Below are 18,754 nucleotides of genomic sequence, written 5' to 3' on the forward strand. Positions count from 1 at the left end.
CATGCTATAATTGTTAGTGCCTTTTAATAAATGCCTCCAGGGCCACGTGCCATATAAAATGTGTAAGTCAAACAAACCGGAAAGCAGATCAGCTTTGCACTGTCATTTATATTGGAAGAGTAGGCATGTTAAATCCCTTTTTCCACAAATCCCTTTCAATAAATCAGTTTTGGAGCAATGCAGCTGGTTGTCGGGCGCTTTAATGGTGCTGTACTTTTCAATGACTCTCTGTGCTAAGAGGCGCTCTTGAAAGTTATGCTAAAATAGAGCAAGCAGTTTTGGAAAAGTGAGGTGTGTATCCAAATAGCTGGAGTGAATGAATTCATTCTATGTACCAGGGAAACGCACAGCAGGCAAAGGGTGGCCAAAATTATAGGCCAGGTAATTTCAAAATGTTCTTGGCTCCCTCCACAACCAGGTGTAAATCTGCTGCATGCGTTAGAAGCGAGTGCAGCTCAGATGCGAAGCGAGAGCCTTTGAGAAGCCCTGGGTGAGAAATGGGAGGAAAACTCAGCTCCTGGTCCCTGAAATAACGGCGCTTGGGAGCTGGCTGGCTACACCTGCTCTGTGGGAGCACTGGCAGTGCAGGGCACAGGCTGTGCACTGTCTTTTGAGAGCAGCTATAATGCTCACAGCAATCTCCCAAAACGATCACATGCACAAGGTGTCCCGGATAGTGCAGAGCACACTGGCAGGGATTTGCATCACTGGGTAAAAACACTATGAGCAAAGCATGGAATGGAGGTGATGAGGAAATTGGGCAGCTCACTGTTGTCAAAACATCTTTCACTGGCTCTTCTACCCAATAACCCATCGTGGCTGCTGAGCTCCATTCCTTTCCATGCCTTCATTCCCTTAGTTTTGCAGGGCTTATCTTTTCACATGGCGGAGCTGAGTCCCAGGATTTTAATTTAGCTACAAATGATCTGGGAACATTATCAACCCCTGTTAATACCCTCCAGGGCAAAATAATTTGGTTGTCACTTGGTCCTCCAGCTTGGCTTAGAGGATTTCAAGTAAGGCGAAGGAGAAGCCAAAGAACTCTATTAAACCCTGCAGCATTTTTCTGAACTACCATTTTCTTTTCTCATTTTTGAACATTAAAAGTCTATGTTGCATTCAGTCACGTAACTACACAAATTAAAAACTCAACTTGGCAAAAATCACCCCCGAGTCCTTTCCTGGCGTCTTTCCTGGAATGCCAGCTGTTTGAGCGAAGCAGGGGCCAGCTCTGCCGATTCCCTGCCCTTGCAGATACCTGCTCCAGATTTGTGGTTTTAAGAAATAATTTAGCGTCCAGGTGGGTTTCGGGTTGAAAGTCACTGTTTTCTGTAGATTGCCAAGACTGATGCGACGTCAGGTTTGGATCCAACTGCTAGCATCAGGGAGCTGAACTCTGTTTTTAGTAAAGGATGTGGTTTGAAGTCCATCTTGGAATTCAGTTGCAGGTTTGTGGGACAGGAATAAATCCAATAAATGTTTTCTTCTGAACTGCAGTTCAAATTAAGTAAGTTTCATATCATGAATGGTGATTAGCAGAAATGATTTTATTATGACCAAAACACGAGCAATGGAAAGTGCCAGCATCAAAGCCTGTGAGCATCTTCTAGTTTTGCGTGTTGGAAGACATACATATTTTTAAATGTTAGACATTTAAAGAGTTTAGTTTGCAGATTCCTGATGTACAGCAGAAGACAATAAATCACTTTGGCTAGTTAGCAAGACCTCAGTTCTGACGGCCACAGCACAAAGTGTTGGGGAAAGGAGGATGCACAAATTCAGCAGAACTGATCAGGGTGAGGGCATTTAGTGCCAGTGGACAAGGACGGCCAGCCTGAAGGCACAGCCAGGGCCCTCGTCCACTTTTTCAGAGAGACTTTAGCACAATAGCTTTTAAAAGGAGGAAAATTTCTGTTGACCCAGCCCAAGCAAACACTTTGCAGTGCTTGCTGTCTGTGCCTCGCAGATGCGAATCCTTCTTTCAATACGCAGCACCGTCAGCACAACCAAAACGGCAAGATAACACCATGAGAAGTGGACAGCAAAATGATATGAAATTGTTTTTTAATTCCTCAGGATACTTCTTCCCACTGAATATATCTACCTCCTTTAAAGTTGCATTATGCTTTTAATGAATGCTTTGTTGCCTTTGGGGCTGCCTTGGATAGGAAGGCAGGTAAGGATTAAACATTAGACTACCTGCAGAAGGTCCTTGATGTTGACAAAAACAAAGGCTTTCAAATCTGAAGCTCGCTGGAGCAACCTGGTGCAGACAAAGGGATGCGCCAAGTTCCCCTCCAAATACCATGTCAATGTGGGTGTGAAAATCAGAAAGGTGACCCATCCCATAGGCACTTCAGGCAGACCGTTGCAAAAAGAGTCTCAGGTGGGACACACAGCAGTGAGACACAGCCCAAAAGGAGCTGGTCCCTGCAGAGCCCCAGATCGAGACCCAGGCCAGGTTTCTCCCGAGCGCCTGCTCTGCGCCGCTGCCACCCCCCGCGGCTCCAGCAGAAGAGCTGCTCTCTGAGCCCAGCTTTGTGTTGTGCTTGGCACGCAGCGAGGCCCTGAAAATAATCTCTTGTATTAGCTGAAACCCTCTCATGCCAACTTCGTGATCCCTCCGACATATTTGCTGCCAGCTTTTGGTGTCAGTGTGTTGGCCCGTGTCTCAAAGCGGTTACATTTTTAACGCTGCACAATGCGTACCTTCTCTCAGCGCGTCCCTCTTTTTGTGGGTGAGCAGGACTCGGAGAATTTGGCTGGGTCGTCGCTTTCCCCAGTAAAGATTGGGGACTGATGGAGAAAATGATCTGTTCTCCCCCACGGTGTGTACCAAAATGGCATGTGGTGAGTCTCATTCTGATTTCTGAGATGCTGGATGGCAGCCACTGCCTCTGCTCCTCCAGCACCGCACAAACTCCTCGGGACTGTCAGTTCTCCAAGGCCTTATTTGAACAATTCACTGACGAACTGGAAGGGATAAGGTGATCTGAAAACACAGTGAAATTCTCCAAAAAGCCCAGGAAGTCTATTGTTGGTTTTCACCATATAAAGAAATAACTCCAGTTCATAGAAAGATAGCATCAAAATATTGAAGATAATTAAATAGCATCCTTATATAAAAAAAAATATCTTATAATCATAGTTGGCTGGTCACACCTTGAACTAAAACCTGAGCAGGTGTAGGAAAGCAAATGGTTCACTGTTCTCCTGTAATCTTCTGTTCCCTGTGGCCAATTTTCACTCCACCTTTAGAGAAGCCAAACTTTTTGCCTTGGTGGGTTTTGCTGGGAATTAACAGAGGGTCAGGAATCCTGTCCCTGCTGTGGACCAGCAAAAAAGGCCCTTTAGTAGCTGGGAGGTAGAAACTGATTTGGGTCCTGCGATGGAGAGCATTTGCAAGGCAGGTATTGGAACTGTGGTGCTTTGAGCAACCTCGTCTAGCGGAAGGTGTCCCTGCCCATGGCAGGCGGGTTGGAACTAGGTGACCTTTAAGGTCCCTTCCAACCCAAACCATTCTATTATTCTATGCACCTACAGAGCAACCCGAGCCATTTATCAGTTGGAAAATTAAATAACATCTGTGTTTTTCTTCAGCTCGGCCTGCTTGCCTGTATTCGAGCCCATCACCGAACGTTTTGCTACAATGGATAAAATATCTCAGGTGCCATTTCACTCATACAATAAAAACAGTGCTACATCTTAGCTGTCCTTCATAGTGTTGGTGTTTTTCTACCAAATACTGTTTGGTCTCCTGAATTAAGAGATCAATCTTAATTTTGTCCACAGATGGGGAAGTTTTGCTGTTTCCAGTTTGTCTTCGTGCACAAAATAGAAGCAAACTGTAATTTATTTTTTGTGGACAAAATGAGTTTGGGTTCTTTCACTTTTCTTTTGGCATTCTTTCCCGTTGACAGCATGATTTGCACAAAATTACATTCTGATGATAAAAACGTGCTGAAATGTCTTTCGGTTTCATTGACTGAATGATTTGCAGTAAGAGGTTCGACAAAATGCATGTTGTTGACAGAATGAAATGGGATGGGTAGAAGGATGAATACACTTCAGACATATGGAGTGAGCAGTTATACACTCTCTTGGTTTGTTAAAAACTCTGCTCAGAGTCTATTAGAAAGGATTTTGTGGGATTCCGAGGAGACAATAGTTACTTTGGAAAATCTCATTTGCACAGATACATCTGGCAGTGGCGAAAGGCATAAAGAAAGTTAATGGGTGCAGAATTTGGCTGGAGATCATTGCAAGTGCCGTTATGCTTCTTTAGATGTCTTTCTATCCAAATAAATTTCCTCCATTAAGTTTACAGATTTCCTCATTCAGCTTTTAAGGGAATACTTGTACTGGAAATGAATGAGACAGGGAAAAGAAGTACGTTAAAATTTATGAAAACATCTGTTGGAAGTTCTGAGAAAGATGCTTTTGTTTTAATCATCTAAGCAAGATTGATGGATTTTATCAGAGCTAAGTACCGAAGAGTCCCAAATGGGCTCTTTATCCCAAAGGCAAACCACTTAAGCATATGCCTAATTTTAAGCACGTGAATAATGGCCTCATTGACTCCTGTGGAAAACTCAAATGCTACAAGCTGAGCATCTTGGAATCCAAGGTACTTTGGACTAGTGTTAAAATCATGACCAAATTCTACCAAAAGAATAATCTTGAGCAGCGTAACCTTACAAAATTGTTAGAGTTGGGTCCAAGTGTTTTTAGTAAAATAAACCAGATTTGGTATACGCAGCTTGTTTTGATACATTGAAATACATTAGGACAGAAATTTACGGAGATTTACATGATATTAAGTCTCAGGTGTGGTAACAGAGGGGATCAATCTGGTGAACAAGCAAAGATCTGTTGTCTGTAGGGATGTTACTTTTATCCAAACTTGTTCATTACACAATATATTTACTGTTTTAAGCCAATTCTGAAAAGCACTTCAGCAGCTTTGCTTTTTCTTGGCTGTTTCCTCACAGCAGCATCCTTTTGTTGGGCACCAGTTCTGGCTGTCAGCCGGAGAGGAGGAGGAGGAATGAGAGGAAGATCTGTGCTCCTTCAGGAGTGGTTCTGTAGGTGTGGTAATGAGCTGTGGCTTCTTCTGGGAAATTTGGGTTGTGAATTAGATTGTACATGGTGCAAAGTTTCCGTTGCAGTGTCCAGCTCGGTTTTCTTTAAAGGTTGCTATGGGTATCACAATATGGTGCCAAACTACCTCAAAACATTATTCCAGACCATTATTGACATTTTGGGATGAAAACGCCTCTATTCCACCCTCGCACTAAAAAATCCCACTGGCAGGAGACAGATCAGGGGAATAAACAATAGTGCTTCATGTGCACATACTTGGTTCATTTTATTCTGCTGTCAAAAACGATCGCATTTTTGTGTTTGAATAACAAACGTATCAAACCAAAGGAAAAGCGTGTAAAACGCAGCTTACAAAGGGACAAGTTCCTTGTGGCTGGATGCTCTGGGGCACTGCAGAAGCTGAGGAGCAAAGTAGAGGGGACAGAGGGTCCAGCACACATCTCTCATTGGAGCAGACTGGGTTACTCTGAGCTTTGCAGTCCCAAGAGCTGATTTTTAGGAGTTTCAGTCTGATGTGGTGTGAAGCTGGGGAAATGAGCTGAGGAAAGACCAGACATAGAAGCTAAGAGCAGCTTCATGGCGCCCATCATCTCTTCTCTGATGAGGAGGTCAATGTTCATGATCTCTTCAGACAAGCACTAGCCAGGTGACCAAATGCTATCACGCTTGACTCATTCCACACTTGCACCTGGTGGCTGTTGATACCTGTTTTTGGCAAGCCTCAATGCACACCGCACATGCCCCTTTTGAATGGAAATGTTGTTTGATGACATTTAACAGCGCAGGAGTCACAGCTGCAAAACAAAACGTTTTACAGACATTTTGGAAATTGCCTCTTTTTATTTTTTTTTTGGCCATGAAAAAGCTTTTTCTATTTTGTTTGAATTGTATCATCATTCTTTTAGCTCTTAAGCAGCAATTGTCATCCAACTAACCAAGAGTTGGAAGTGCAGACTTATCCTCAGACTTTGAATGGGGTGGTGTTTAAAGAAGTTATGCGGCTCTTTCAGCTGAAATCTTTGTGTGTTTAGGGCTGTCCCTACATATTGGGCAAATGTGGGTGTCTGTCTCGGGGAAACAGCAGTCCAGGTACATTGCTGTCCACAAACCAATGAAGAAGTCAGCTGGAGGGAGGATGAAATGCGGGTACTATTGTCAAGCACATTTTTCTCAAAGGAAATTTGCATGTTACACAAAAAGGCTGGATTTTCCAAAGCCATGGAAAAAATGAGAGTAGCAGAACTGAAGTGAAATGGAGAACTTAGGTCAGATTTCTTCAAAGTGTGTAAGCTATAAGCTGCCAAAAGAAGTCCATCAAAGTAGAATTTACACTTGGATTTGAAACACAGCCTGGCAGATTTTGCTGGAAGAGGGAGAATGCTGGAGTACAGAAACCAAGCCCAGAGCTGGGGTTTACCTAACCGAGGAACAGGACAGAGGCTGTCAGAGCATTTTCTAATTCTGTTTCTACTATCTGAGAGCACAGCAGATGACAAATCTGTTAGTTCAGAGTGTTGACACAATACACTTTTATCACTTTTTGTCAACAGAACATAATTGTGTTCAGATTACCCTGTCACAAGGGAATAGCCATAAGATCATGCTGTCCATAAAAATAAATGTCATGTTCTATTTCTGGGGAAACTAGGGAAATAGGAAAAGCAGTGCAAGAAAAGAAAAACCTTGGACAAACTCTGTTCTTTGGGCAGAGTTTTAGTTATACAGACACCACGATAGAGCAGTTGTTCACCCACATCTGGATCCCTCAGACCGCTATGTTAGATGCCAAGCTCTTGTGCTTCTATTGTGTTTCCTTCCTCATCCCTCCTGCCCCACTGAATCCAAACACTTTAGTGCTTGTTTCTTCCAGTGATCTTCTGTAATTGACACCAACTACGAATCACAAGCAGAGTGTCAAGAACAGGAATTGCGGAAACCCAACAAGGGTGTAGAGCAATGCTCTGTGGGGCTTGGATGTGGTCAGGGAGTGGAGCAGCAAGCCCGATGGAAGGGCTGAGGTGACCAGGAGGTCTCCAGTTGGAGTTGTCTCCCTTTGTTGTTGGTCTTCAGGGGACACCTCGCCAAAAACCTGATGTACAAGCCCTTTGGGGAGATGGTGATAGTGGGACCACAAGCTTCTATCTCCCAAGCTAGATGCGCATGGGAGGGAAGGCACCAAACTGCACTGTGCTCTGTTCCCACACAACATCGCTCTACCTCAGGCGTCCATTTCCCGCACAAAATGCAAACTCAGCTGCAGAAACATTGTTTTTCAAGGTTAAGCAAAGTGAAAACTAGTATTTTTAATAAAGCAGATGGAAATATTCAGTTGGCTTCATTCTAATGGAAATAGAATTCTTCCCATCCATCATATTTTCTTGCAACAGCCTGGAGACAGCTGTAAATGGAAATCTGAGGGCTGAAGGGGTTTGGGGCAGGTAGTGGTGTTTGCGCACAGCAGACAAAGGGGATTAGTCAGTATGGGGAGGAACCAGCATCACTTTGTGCTCTCTCTTGGTCCAATGCAGGTGTGGTCCCTCCTGATTTCATGCAGCAACTCATGTAGTGATTCATTCAGATTTAAAAATAGAAACAAATTCTTTGGGGGAAGAAACAATCATAAAATTAAGTCCCTTGTCAAAATCTAAACTCCATCTCCCTTTTCTCTCCACATTTTCTTGTAAAGTCATGTCACATCTCACACCTTCCCGTCAGTTTTTCACATGCTGCTTTACCAACTAAGAGATCCAGAGGGGATGGGGATTGTAGAAACCTTAAAAAAGAAATAAATACTCTCCATGGAGAGTAACGTGCTACCACGTATCGCTCAGTGTCTCATCAATGGCCTGATGGAGCCAGGAGAGGTGACTGAGAAGGAAACAGGAACTGGCTTGCAATGTTTAATGATGAAAACCAAGATATTTACAATCTCCAGTGCCCATTTGCTATGCAGTCTGCTCGGATGCATTCAGTGTGATTACAGCACCTAGACAGAGGAGTTTCATATTCTTGTGCTCTTGAGGCTGCTTTTGCGGCAATTTAGAAAGTGATCACATAGAGATGGAAACACTAATTAGTTAACACACGTAGCCTATGTCTGCTGTTTTTGCAAAGCTTTGAACTCTTAGAAGCTGTTGTACTGAGGAAACGTCTATCCCGGAGGTAGCTATGATTATATTGCTGTCTCTGTTTGCTGAGTGACACTGTATGTAAGCTTTGTGCATGGCACAGAGTCTCCAGCTTCACCTTAAGTTAGACGCAGAGGAGGTGCTTATTAAAGCAAGACTCTGCTGGGAGAAAGCATCTGCCATCCTCCTGTAATTGCTGGCAGCTTTGGAAAACAGGGGTTGATACCATATCTAAGGCTAAAGCCCAACAGGGCTGCAGTTTCGGCTCAAGTTTTCACTCCTGCAGCCTAAAAACAAGCCCTTTAGGCTGAGATCCAGAGCGAGGACTGACCCTGCCAGCTTCCCACAGGTTAATTGTGAGTAGGTACCCAAACAGACCGTCCTCTCCACGTTACTCAGCCTAACTCTCCTCCCTGGCCCTACCTACGTCTCTTTTACAATAGCATCACACTGCTGGATCCTGGTCTCCTGTGCCATTTTCCAGCTCATCCAGATGCACCGGAGCTGCTTTAGTGAGGGAATTATTCTTTTGTTTGGAACTGAAACAAAGCAGGAAGAGTGCAAAAAAACACACCCCCCCCTCCCCCCCCAAACCTGAATAATGGGCAACTCCCAGAGATAAGGAACGGTATGCATTGCTCTAAACGGTTTGCAGGAGGCACATAGCCACAGCAGGGAGGACAGCAGGTTGCAGCCCACTGCTCCCAGTATGTTACTCTAACTGGCCAGGTCCTCTCTCCTGTCCTGGTGTCTCAGCACACTCACAGCCAGTGGGACACCCAACCTTGGAGCTTCACTCTGTGACTTTTCTTTTGTTTGCTTGTTTGTTTGTTTGTTCCTCCACAGTTTCCATCAGCCACAAAGCAAATTGTCTAATTCCCCCTTGATTTGTGTGCTATTTATGTGAAAGGATGGGATAATGGCCATATGCACAGGTAGATATCCAAAGGAATGCCACTAGTGGTGAGGGTTCAATGAGAGAATAACTGGGCATCAAACTGACATTTCAAAGAGAGAAGGGGATAAGGTGTCATCTGGTCACAGCTGTTGGGCTGCTCAGATGAGACTCGGAGGGTTTTCAGGCGAGCAGGAAGGAGGGAGGCGCTGAGACACATTTCCATCTTTCCTTCTGGAGAGTCGAACTGAGATCACAGCTGAGTAGCAGCAACAGATGTTTGTCACACCCAAAAAAATGAATATGACAGGTAGTACCACCCCCCGAGGTATCATATTTGACAAAGTGGCCCTGGAGCAGGTGGGTAGCTTCAGATAATTGTTTTTGCTCCGTGATGGATGAGAAGTGTCCCATCTCTCAGGAGATGCACTCAGGAGTGGCTGCCATCTGATCCTGATGAATTATGGCTGAGTCTCAGATGAAGCCCTCAAAATGACATGGGACTGAAATGTCATTGAGCAGATCACGGCAGCTCAATGGAGAGACATAAAAAGAGTATGAAGTTCTGAGGGTGCAACAGCCTAACTGGTTCATACTGAGAAAAAGAAGCAACGTTCTCCATCTCTTGCTTTGCTACTTAGATGGGGAAACTTTCCTTTTAATCCATGAAACAAACATCCCTGACTTTCCAGTAAGTTTAGCTTACTGGAAATTTTTAAAGAAAGTTTAAGCTCAAAGTAACCAAATGCAATGTCTTATTTTTGCATAATCACTGGTGCCAAGGGCTAAAATACAGCACCTTTTTAAAAATTAAGAGCTTTAAAAGTAAGATATCAACATCTCTCTCCAATTTCGCAGTCACCATTGTCCTTCTCACCTAATTTCTCTCTTTATTAAAAAAAGACTGATTAGTTGTTCCTGGTTGGTATGAAGCACAACTTCCCTCTGTGAACACTCCAGTGCAAAAGAAGAAAGTAAATGGGGAGAGAGAAGAAACTAATAAATGGTTCTGCTTGACACCTTGGCAAGTACCATGAACGTCAACACAGCCCCAGATCAGGAGACACTTACGTATGTGCTTATAGTTAAGCATGTGTTTAAGTCTGCTTGGATTCATCTTCCTGCCAAGGACACACTTCACTTGTGGGACATATGTGACTTAAGGATATGTTAAGTGTTTCAGTGATTTGGTACCAGACCAATAAACGCCCTTCACAAGTAGCTGACTAAGTATGTGCCGTAATTTCTCAGATAAAGGGTATTCACAATGGTTCCATTTGGTTGCTAGGCTATCAGCCCTGCTGATCTTCGAGTGTTGCACTGATTGAAGGACAACTGAGGGATAGAAGGAGCTTCTGATAATCTGTCTCTGCTTTTATCTACCTAGATTTTGCTTTGTGATCCCTGGCTAACTTGCTTTGATATTTAAGAAGAAAACCAGCAAATCTATACTACCAATTTGTGAGTTATGGATGAGAAGGAGGTGCTCTGACATGATGGGCTCCAGCACTGGCCAGGCATGCTGTGGAAGAGCAGAGGGAAACGCGAGCTAGACATGTCAAACAAATGTGTGAACATATTCACATGTGGTCTGGCATTTCAGTAGCGATATTTTCAATGAAGAGGTCAAGGATCACCTTGGGTTTTCCAGAGGTTACCTGCATAGTTATGACTATGGTACTCTGGTAGGAAACATAAGAGCTGCCCTTGACGCAGCAAAGAGAAATTATGTTCTGGAGCCATTCCCAAGAATTCAAGGAAAACTTTGCAAAATTATAGAATGGGCTGGAATCTTACAGTTTTGCAAATGACATTGCTTTGTTTGTGGAAGTCATCCCAAGCTGCACTTTTTACATCTTTTTTCCCCTCGAGTGACTACATATACGGCCTCAGTGTTATGTATGCAAGGGCCCTTGCTGGGCAGCTGTAGGTGGTCCTGCTGCTTGTTCAACATGACAGTTGAATGTGTGCATGAGCAGAAAATGAGTGCAGCTCATCATAGCCTTTAGAAAGCTAATTGGCTCCTAAGCTTTTGAAGGGTCAAATACATTAGTATCCAGCCCCTCTCTGCTCTTTGAACAGCAAGTGGTTGGGAGCAAGTTTGATTAGCATCCTTCTTCGCTGTCTTCCACTTCTGATATATACTTACGAATGACCTCCTGCTGCAGTGTGTGTGTGAAATGGATGTAGAAAGGCACAATCGCTATAAATAGTTTGCAGAGTTAAAGGCTGTACTTAAAACAAAGTGCATAATGTTTTTGAAGTAAATAATTAAGGCTAGGTTTGGGGGTCTCCACTTTAGTGAGAGTTTGAAGCAGATGAAAAGCATCAGATTTGATTTTCAACCCTTCTTTCAGCTCAAATATGAACCATAGACAAGTTTCAGTTTGTGTGCACTTGTTCCCAGGCTTGTTGGGTCTGTCAATTGCTGAAAATCCATCAGGATTGGTTTTGTAGGATTTATTTCTCAGTTTCAGACTTTCTTGCCAAATGATGTGTTACTGATCAATCGTGTAGTTTCAGAAATGTATGTTTTGGGGTACTCGCCTGTCTTAACGGGACAGATACAGTAAAAACAGGAGGTGAAATTATTTACTTGAGTGTTTTCTGAGAAGATGCCAGAACCTCTGAATTGGCTCCAGGAATGCAAGATGTTCTTGCAATTTTGAAAACAATTTCTTGTGGCCTGGCTGCAACTACATGAACTGCTGTCTTGAGCCTTCCCCAGAACTCAGACAGAAACTTATGTATTATTTAAATACAAGCTAAGAGCGGGAAACTCTTAAAATTCCCCAAAGCTCTCCTCTAAACATAAAGATCCATTAGTTCATTCTCGATAAATAATTCTTAATCATTCCCCCAAGTGAAATCAGACTCCTAATTTCTACCTCCCTGAGTTTTCTTCTTGGCTTTCTTTGACTGCGGGTGCAGCTTTTTTGTCTTGTTCTGCCATTGACATTCATGTGTTAAAGCCAAACTTTGTGAAGCCGTGTGGAGGGCAATGTCCGTTCCTGATGTAATGCGCATTGTAGCCTGGAATGACCCCCATCCACTCATGGTGACTTCTGTTTGTTTTGGCCAGTGCCTAGAGCTCCATTTTTCTCCCCTCTCTCTGGAAAGATATCTTGCGTATCCTCCCTGTTTATGATCATACTCGCCTCTGATGTTTCCTCTTTAACATTATTATCTATCTTCTGGATTAGACATAAACCCAAGGTCCTGAATGCTCTTAGTCATTGAAGATCTGATGGCACTTTTCACAAAAGATGACTAACCTCCATGTCCTGGCCACGGGCCAACTTGGCTAATTGCACTCTGCCTACCAGAAATTCCTCCTGCCGTTTCAATGGCCATGTTGTTTTTCATTTTCTGTCCCAAACAGCTATTGAATAGATGCTATTTTTCACTCCATGCTGCAGCTCGGTAGTGAATGACACTTTAAGCTGGTAGCACTTCTTTCTGCTTGTAAAATGCTTTGAGCCTCGGGGACAGGCTAACATGCTCCATTTCTATTTTCAGCAGAGGTGTCCACACAGCGACGGTCCCTGGTCGCTCCACACCTTGCTGTGGAACCATCCTGTGCCAGTTCCCTGTTTGTCCTTACTAGCTGTTATTATCTCTCTAACATTTTATTTAATGATTCCAGTATTTATTTGTTCTCCCATCTTGCTTTTCTTGCTGCCTTTAGAAAGAAGCGCTGGGGAAGGTGCTTAGTTACTATGGAACAGCCTATGGACCAAGAGAAGTTTTGTGTGTTTCCAGTTGCCGAGAAACCCTGCCAAGGACTTTTTCCATATACGGGAGAACTTCTAATTTAAATGAAAACAATTAACTCTGGTTGTCTTCTGGTTGGTTTTTTAGTCTAAAATTAACTAAACATCTGACTGAATTTTTCTCAGAGTGGGTTCCAAAAGGATCCGGGGGACGGGAGACTGTGGTGAGACTTGGCAGGTGGGAGGGCTGCCCGCCTGTTCATCTCAGCTACAGAGCGCTCTCTCACACTCAGCCTATTACCATCTTAAGGATATTTTCAGATCTCAGATTTCACTCAATCCAAAAAGATGAGCTGCTAAACAAAGGACACCAGGTCATGCCAAGATGTATTTGGGAAGGGTAGAGAGGATGTGTGAAGCACCAAGAATTATATGCCCAGGGATAATCAGATTTGTACCATTTTTCCTATTCTTTTCTATTCTGTTTGATCACGGTTTGCCAAAATCAACAACCCTCATTTTAATACAGGTGCCTTTGTTCCCAGAAATGGTCTGAATGAAACCTGGGATTATGAATTCTTTCCCACAGTCATGCTGAACCTTGGGAAACCTTCCATGCAGTGGGTAATCCTTTTATTATTTATTTTTCTTGCTCTGTTTGCTGTTATTAGCTTCCCCTACCCAGCTTTGATACTGCTGCTGTAGTATTTTGCTCTGCTACACCATGGTGTGAGAGGGGGGCAATACCCGTTACAGATGGATCTCCTAAATGTGCCTTTGATTGCTAATGTGTCTCAGAAGGTCCAATCCAAATAATAGCTGAGATGTTAGTATTACAAATGCTGGATGGAAGGGTTGCCAGCCATAACTGAGTCAAAATTTTGAATCAAGGCTGAAATAGAAAAAGGCCTTAGGAATCTACAAGTTGCCTTCCATGCAAGCCCTTCAGGTACATTCAAATGTAGACTATGAGAACTAAGTGTGAAGATTCAAGTAACGAAAAGAATTGCCCTAGTCTGACATTTCCTTTAAAACCTGAATCTCAGCCCAAGATGACAAATAGGTCACCTCAGGTTTAGAGACCTATAAAGAGAGCCTGGGCGCTGTTTTGAGTAAACCTGGACTAACTGATGTCTCGATGTTGAAAAAAATACATGAAATCTATGGTTCAGCACAGTTCCAACGTGAAAGCTGGTGGAACGTGTTAAAATGGAGAGGTGGTTGGTAGTTAATCACATACCTGAAACGCAAGCGATAAGAGTCCCTCACAGGGAGGTTTTTTGGGACAAGTCACGTCACATTTCTGTGTATCAGGTTTTCCATCAGTAATGACAGGGTGGGAAGACTTATCTCCCCTGCCTGCCTGCCTTATTTGCAAAATGGTTTGAAAATCCCTGAAGATGGTGTAATAAGTGTTAAAATTGCTTCATTCAAAGCCATTTAAATTTTCTGTCTCTGGAGATGTAGGAAATCTTACCTTTTCTACAGTGGAGAGACAGCAGCTGACCTATTAGTCTGCATCCTATATATAGTGATCCATCAACACCGGGATCAATTTCCTGAAGGTCACTTGCTCTTTTAAATCCTGCCATCCCCTTTGAATTCAGACAGCGTGGATTAGGCTTCTCGCTTCCTCACCTGCATTCCCCTTCTTTCTCTTCTGACAAACACAGGCATCGCAGCTTTAAGATTTTAAGACCTTTCCCAGATGGAAAAGGTGGTTTGTCTTTTGCTACTCAACACTTCCTCCACGAGTTCATTTAAACATTGCCAGACATCAGAAGAGCAGAACTCAGCTGTAGGGTTATCTATGTCTTATTCCCCTTTTGTGTAGGTGGCAAAACTGATCTAGAACAAAACTGTTTGGTTCCCATAGTGATTTACAACATGTAGCAACCATAATACTGTACTCTTCCCACTCCTTATCTACACCTGTTATTTCTTCCTTTGCCACCCAGCTAACAGCTATAATGCTGGCAGTATTTTGAATGGCATGAAGCAGGATGTTCCCTAAGTTTCATGCAGTTTCTCACTGCTTTTGGTAAGGACAGGATGTACTTTTAATCTAAGTAGTAAAAAGTGAGCACTTCATTAATCAGCCACTTCCAGTCGGAGTCTCAATGAAAATTTAATTAAAGGAGTGGAATGAAGGGATATTACAGTGCATCTACTAATCTTGGTGGATTATTTATATGAAATCAGTCATCAAAATTAGTCATATGCATTATCTTGCTGTGTGTGGTCTGGTTTGAAATGGTGTGTTTGTTTCCATTCAGCTCCACTGGATACAGCTAAGATACACATTTGATATGTTACGCAGTTAGATCATATTTTGAAAGTTTATTATGCTCTCTATCTCTCTGTATCTGCGGGCTCAGCATCAAGGGACCATTAAAAGCTTTCAGCTGAACTTTGCAGCGTGTCTGAGATGAGACAAGTGACAAAAGTCATCCTTTCCCATAAGTTAACAGGCACAGCTGCCGAAACATCTTCTGGTGCGGTGCTGGCTGCCGGGATGCCACCTCCCAGCCTTTTCCTGCGTTTCGATGTGCTGGTGGTGCATGTGGCAGAAAGCGGCTGGGACAGCGGAGCCACGGCTCCTAGGGCCCCGGGACGACAGTGGCTGCAGTGGGAACAAGGTCCCCATTGTCCTCCCTGGCATCGCGTACACCCGGACCTGCGCCAGCCTACAGAGAGCAGGATGCCCTGGCTCTGCTGTTAGATACTGGTGAACTCGTATCTACTGCAGGTATCATAGCTCCTGCTTTTCAAAACTTTTCTCCCAGGATGTGCAACAAGAAGGCTCTTCAGGGTCTTCCTTCATTCTGGGTGGTCAATGAGCTGCTCCTTCCCTCCCCTACTTGCATCATCCTCTCCCACAGAGGAAGCAGATAGAGTTACAAATTTCAGGCAAGGAGAATAGTTTAATGATCCCTCTTTAAGGTCACTGTCAATGCTGTTGCATAAATTCACCTACTAGGGGCTGCTGTAAGAGCAGTGCCGTTAACTGGAGACGGAGGGGTGTAGCATTACAAAGTGGTGCATGGAAGTTGCCCACTTAAATCACTGAAGCATTTTAATTGACATTCAGTAACTCTCTCCTTTTCTGAGGGCTGCCTTTAATAGAGTGAGCGCCGCTAATGCCGGTCATGGGGTCATCTGTGCTCCCTGCCCCAGCGCCCACCCCGAGCTGCAGCGGCAGCGCAGCCCCTGGGAAACGCAGCTGAAAATTCTTTCTGTTCACTGTGAAGGGGCAAAAATAAAAGCACAGCCACCCGCTGCAGCGCAGCACGGCTGACGGCAAGCTCAGCAGCCATGGGAAGAGCTGGGCTAAGGACAACCGGCTCCGTTGGCTGTGGGCTGGGCTCCCGGGCTGCGCGGTGCAGCGCAGGGTGGATGCTTCCTGTGAATTTGCCCCAGAATCTGTGGGAGAACTTGCCTGCTCCTTCTGGTGGAGCATGGAAAGCAATGCAGGAGCTGGGGAAGCATTCCAGCCAATCCCCTTCCCTTCGCTCCCTCTTTACCTTTCCTCATTCGCATCCTTCAAATCTATTGCGTTTTGAAGTCAGTGAAGGATTTCTCAATTTCACATCAGCATTTGCCTATTTGAAGACAATGTGTTTTTGCATTCACTTTCATAACACGGCAATAATTTCATTATCTCCAACTTTCCTCTGCGCTGTTAGCAGGCAAATACTCTTTCACTACCTACTGCTTTGCTTAGTTGTAGGCAATTTGAGAGCTGATATAGGGACATGATAGGGAGTTCATCTTGCAGTTCCAGACCAAATACGTTGATCCTACAGAAGGAGGACCTGTGCTTTGTCCTCTTGAATGTCTTCTATTAGGTACACAGCTTCTCAACTAAATATAACAACAGAGAATTTGCCTCTAAGCTGCAAAAGGGCAAAATGGAAGAGAGCAAATCCCAGGAAAGGGCATGGTGAAAGTCTAAAACGTGTTTGAGACCCAGATCCTTTTCTACTCCCTGTATATATTTTGGAAATCTGTTATCCTGAAACAAATGAACATCTATAGCTGAGATGCACTATTCTCATGAGGGGCTGCAAAGTGGCTTAGGAAACCTAACAAATCCGGTGAGTTAGATAGACCGCTCTTGCTCCTGTCAGCTATTGCTTCATTCTGTGAATAGTCCCATTTTTTCCAATGTTCACCTGCCTAATCTCTTTCTCCCAGCTGGTGAAGACTGTGATCCTGTATGCTATGCTTCCTATACATGAGGCCGCTGGGGTGAACCTCTCAGCTACAGCGTGAGTGAATGGGGAGATGCCAGACATGAAAAATCTCCTTGAAATTTCAGCACAGCGTCTAGCAATGCTAGGAAGAAAGCCATGATCTAGACTATTTTCCATATTTTATAACCTTTTCTCATTAGCTTTCTAGCTACAGTGACTACAAACAGGGTGAATACCTTCAGATTCTCACAAAGGCAAGTTTTGTCCCATATTCCAGAATGAAATATAGCAGTAAGAAATGGATCCCGCTTGATCAAGGTTATATCCCCTCTGACTTTTCTCATAAGATATTAATAAGAGAGAGTCATTATCACATTCCATTTAACAGGTGTGTGGAAGAAAGGGAAATCTCATAATCATTTAATACCTTCTACAGTAACATCCTTCATCAGCTTTTGCTAATTACAAAGCGGAAGCTATTTTCTATTTTGTTTTCCATTTAAAGCTGAAGACGTACTTCAGGAAACACCAATAGCAATTCATTTTCTAGGTTTTGCTTTCTTCATGCGAAGGAATGCCAAGGTAACCTCACAGGGTTTCCTTCAAAAACAAGAGTTCAGAGGAAAAATACCATGGCTTTAGCCCACTGCCTCTGTTAGTTTATTAAAATATTAGTCTTGTAGGTGTGTTAGATTTGCCTTCTGTGGCGTTCAAAAATAGCTGTGAGAATAATGAGCTTCATCAAAAATCATTAACTGGGATGTTACTTTCATTTTTTAACCACAGAACAAAGTGTCACAGCCAGATTAAACAAGCCAGAAAGCATCTGTAGCACACACACACCGCTAGCAATTTTGATATATACCTTAACCATGGAAAATCCTGAAAGATATAACCCATCTTCCTCTGCAGATTGGTCAGAATCCCCAAGAAAGGTCAGATTGTTCGAAGTGGCTGGTATTTGTACCAGCTGGCATGAAAAGGCTCAGTTATTTATAGTGGTTCGCCTGCGTCCCCACAATGCTGGGGGAACTGAATGAGATTGCAGAGATGAAAGGACATTTCATTCTAACAACTGCAAATAGCTGTAGCTCAGCAAACTTCTAAATCATGGCATTACCAAGCAGGAGAGTTGCCCAGCTTAAGCACAATTTTCAACACTAATGGAAATAACAAGATCACACAGGATCCTTATTTTTTGGAGGGGGTGCATTTTATTTTGATAATGTTTAACTGTCTGTGTAGTGCAATCTAAACTTTAGGGCTTCCCTTCCAAGTTTTCCGTATGAGCCGTGTCGTCTTTATCTGGTTATGTCAAATAGCCACTGTGATGGGTTGGGTTTTTTTTAGCTATAGGACTTGGACGGGGAAAGCAGAAACCAGGGTCATATGAGGAGAGTGGTGGGCCTGGGAAGAGATGTGGGTCCAAGTTCATTAGGGTGAGCGCTCACCCTTTGGCTGAATATTTGGTAGGCGAGTGACCCACCAGAGAGCAAGAGAGAGAAAAAGACGACATTTCTGATGAAAAGAAAAACATGACAACACTTACAGGAAAAGATAAGAGCAGCGATCACGGCCAATGGGAGATAAGGCTCTTGTAGACTGAAGAAAGCCAACCACAGCTTCCAGTTTTACTGGACTTGTCAAGTCAATGAAGAAAAGGTGATTTCTGCTCACTGGCAGGTCTCAAATCGGCAAGGAACTAAAGAAATGGAAGGT

General features: G+C 43.6%; 1 long non-coding RNA gene across 1 annotated transcript; it reads right to left on the reverse strand.

Moving 5' to 3' along the window:
• Positions 1-1,529: 1,529 nt before the first annotated feature.
• On the reverse strand, positions 1,530-18,350 carry LOC135575522 (uncharacterized). The gene is made up of 2 exons (XR_010466412.1): positions 17,901-18,350; positions 1,530-5,897 (listed from the first exon to the last, which is right to left on the reverse strand). It is a non-coding gene; the product is annotated as an uncharacterized LOC135575522 (long non-coding RNA).
• Between the last annotated feature and the right edge of the window lie 404 nt (positions 18,351-18,754).

The sequence above is a fragment of the Columba livia genome, chromosome 15 (genome assembly GCF_036013475.1).
Source record: "Columba livia isolate bColLiv1 breed racing homer chromosome 15, bColLiv1.pat.W.v2, whole genome shotgun sequence".
Classification (NCBI taxonomy): Eukaryota; Metazoa; Chordata; class Aves; order Columbiformes; family Columbidae; genus Columba; species Columba livia.